This window comes from Bombyx mandarina, chromosome 23, assembly GCF_030267445.1.
Source record: "Bombyx mandarina strain Sakado chromosome 23, ASM3026744v2".
NCBI classification, from domain to species: Eukaryota; Metazoa; Arthropoda; class Insecta; order Lepidoptera; family Bombycidae; genus Bombyx; species Bombyx mandarina.
Genome location: NC_143229.1, coordinates 12,066,247 through 12,070,220, shown reverse-complemented (window position 1 = coordinate 12,070,220; position 3,974 = coordinate 12,066,247).

Here is a 3,974-nt window from a genome sequence, read left to right as displayed (position 1 = left end):
GTTGTAACTATACTGAGATTTTAGAACTTGTATCTCAAGGTGGGTGGCGCGTCTACGTTGTAGATGTCTATGGGCTCCAGTAACCACTTAACATCAGGTGGGCTGTGAGCTCGTCCACCCATCTAAGCAATAAAAAAAAAAAAAAAAAAAGATACATGTTTTAAGGTCTCAAGTATAGTTACATAAAATAAATACGCATATAAATTACGTTTTAAATGGCCAGTATTGTAAAACGACAACTTCATGGGTAAAGAACTACTATATGTGCGGTAATTCTTAACACGCCTTATTAGCTCGACCTGTTTGATATCTATTCAGATGACATTAATGTAGAGGGGACGTTTTCAATGTAGTATTCAAAACGTCCCTTCAGCTTGAAAATTCTAGTATAAAATTTTAAATAATTTATTAAAAGAATGTATTAAAAATGTAAAGAACTGAAAAAATGTATATGTAAATGTACATATAGTAGATACATTTGTAAAATTAACACAATACCCGAATACGTATAAAAGCGATTTCACCAAAAAGTAGATTCGACCTTTTTCTTCTGATGTCGAAACATAATCTCTTGCTTCACTTTACAAAATTCTCTACAAAAGCCATGTTTTTAATGTTTACATTTCGAAAACACAAATCCGCTTTCAAAACGTATTTAATTTGACTGCATTGTCTTGTTTACATTGAAAAGTTAAATTGCGTTCGCTTTGTTATATTTATTTAAGTTTAAGTTACAAGCTTTTCAGGTGAAAGCCGTAGCGAAAAAGCTTGTATCGCACTCGTGTTTGTCAGGTACGGTCGATGCTAAAAAACACCATGCATCAAACACTCAAGTTTATTAAAGCACTAGTATAATAACAGAATTTTGCCAGCATTTTTTTGTTGCTTTATATTTTACTAGCGACCCGCCCTCGCTTCGCTTCGGAAACATTAAAACACACATGAAACCAAAAAAATAAAATAAAAAAATAAATAAAAAAAGTAGCCTATGTTCATCAGGGACAATGTCGGTTTCTAATGGAAAAAGAATTTTTCAAATCGGTCCAGTAGTTTCGGAGCCTATTCGAAACAAACAAACAAACAAATCTTTCCTCTTTATAATATTAGTATAGAAAAAATCGACATAGTGGTTTTTGATGTGAAACATTTTTAGCCGGACGTAAAACCGATTGCTGGCGTGGCTATGCATGCCATGGCGACGCTTTGCTATGATAGTATTGTTGCGATAGTTATGTATTATATTATATATTTATATACCAAATATACAATCTTTAAGTGGTAGTGTGTACGGTGTGGCTTCATGCGCAAGCGAGTATTTCTTGATATTAATATTTTATTTTTCATTATCCCACATGAATTTCCTCTCATAAGCGATCCTCTTATGCATCTATACTTGTACAAAATAATATCAATATTTCACATCTGCCAGCCTTCCTGCGAAGGCTCTTTTTTTTCAAATGTTTAGTATTAGTACCAAACAATCAAACCGTAAGATTGAACAAACCTTGGGATGTTATGTAGGTGTAGGGACTGCATCAATATAGGACTTAGCAGCAGCGCCTATTCACATCCACAATTTTCCAACATTACATTTCTCCTCATAATCCGCCTTATTCGTTATTACTTTGGTAGGCTACGATTACTGGTGGTAGGACCTCTTGTGAGTTCGCACGGGTAGGTATCACCACCCCGCCTATTTCTGCCGTGAAGCAGTACATAATGCGTTTCGATTTGAAGAACGAGGCAGCCGTTGTAACTATACTGAGACCTTAGAACTTATATCTCAAGGTGGGTGGCCCATTTACGTTGTAGATGTCTATGGGCTCCAGTAATCATTTAACACTAGGTGGGCTTTGAGCTCGTCCACCCACCTAAGAAATAATGTTTCTTTTTTTAAATACTTCAGTTCCTATCGACCCGTCAATTTTTATATTTGTCCTTTTATTTTCTCTTCATTTACAAAATAACTGTTTTTATCTGTTCAGATCATTCCTTAAATTATTAAAATCTAGCAATGAGATGCTAATTCTTATAATTCAAAAACATGAGCCTAATGGACACTCATCTTGGAATCCCGACTCCACTGTTCTGATTCAGTCCCTAATTCAACTGACGAAAGTAAACATTTACTTTGCATTTGTTAGCGCCGAAACTCTCGTATTGATTCAATTACGTCTGATTCTGAATCAATGCTGTGTATCTTTTTTAAGGAACTCACGATTCAAATTAGAATTTCTGCTTTGTTTTTCTCTGTTTATATTTTAAAAAAAACCGGTGAATTATACGAAGCTAGCCGTTCTCGCCCGCTTCGCTGGACATTTAAAATTAACATTATTATTTACTGTCATTATTATTAGAGAGTCCAACACTCATATAAATGTTAGTTATCCATTAATTACATTATTTTCTACATGGATACCATGTTTCAAGTCAATCGGATGCATGGTTCAGTAGTTATAACGGAACCGTAAAAACTACTAGATTTATATATTAGTATAGAATACGAGGGCGGTACTGAAATTTTCGGGAATTAACGAAGTGACACAACATTACTATTTAAAAATGTATTTATTGCTTTTCGAAGTATTGTCCGCGAAATTTGACACACTTTTCCATATGATGGAACCAATCATTGAAGCAACCATTCCATTCGGAAGTTGGGGTCTCCAAAATGGCCGTTTTGTAGGCGTCCACAGCTTGGCCACCATTTTTTTTTGCAACACTCCGTAAACGAACAATTTTTGTTGGCTTTAACTCATTTTCGAACACCCAAACTCGTGACTGGTTTTTTGTTTCGGGTTCGTACGCGTATATCCAGGATTCGTCACCTGATACAATGTTGTATACAGCATTTGAGGATCCTGCGTGGAATCTTTCGAGAGTTCTGACGCACCAAGTAACGCGAGCTGCTTTTTGCTCTTCACAGAGCGAATGCGGTATCCATCGGGAAAACAACTTTTTTACACCTAATTGTTCATGCAAGATTATTTGTATTTGACTCATGCCAATGTCTAAAGTTGCCTGAATTTCGCGGTATGTCACATGTCGATCTTCCTCAATCAGCTTACGCACAGCATCAACGTTTTCTTGGGTGACTGCAGTTTTTGGACGACCTTGACGGGGATCATCACTGAGCTTGAAACGTCCACGTTGAAACTCAGCAAACCAGCGATAAATTGTGGTTTTGGATGGGGCTTCATCACCAAATGCAGAAATCATCCGGTTAACACACTGTTTTTGTGTTAAGCCACTTAGAAAGTCATAATAAATCATCGCTCTTGAATTTTCTCGAGTCAATTCCATTTTCTCAACGAGTAAACAAGTTTGTGACAAAACCTCGTGACAAGACCAAGAATCTTTTTTGGAGTTTACTCCTTTAGAATCGATTTACATATATAGGCCCGGGGTATGAAAATTATGGGGACCAAAATCGTACTAGCATGTCACACGAAATGCGTTATGCGCATGTCACACGAAATGCGCGCCGGGCTGCTGCGCCGGCAGTCCGCCACAAAGCCTCGTACTGATCGCGCGTTTCTCTCATTATTGTATTTTCATATATTTGTTAGTCGTTTGTTTTGTGTCTCGTTAATTTGTTAATAATCTGTAGTGTATCGTGTTGTCGTAATATAGAACTATTTCTCGTATTGTTTCGTTTATTTCGTTTAATTTTTTATATCCAGTAAACTCCAGTCGTGCGTCGGAGCGGACACACACACTTTTTTAAATAAATAAATGCTATTCGATTTTTAAAACCAAGGAGTTTTCAATTAAAAAGATTTTAATATGACAGGAACAGTGGAAATATTCCCTTTCCCGATACTTTTAGTGCAGCCTAGTAGATATAATTATAATACTGAATGTCGTTTCGCTAGTTTTTTTTATCTTAATTTTTACTGAATCGCTGGATGGACCTTTGGATGAACTAGCTGTTTGCTCTAAAAAAATTAATCGAAGGAATTACTTCACCTAAC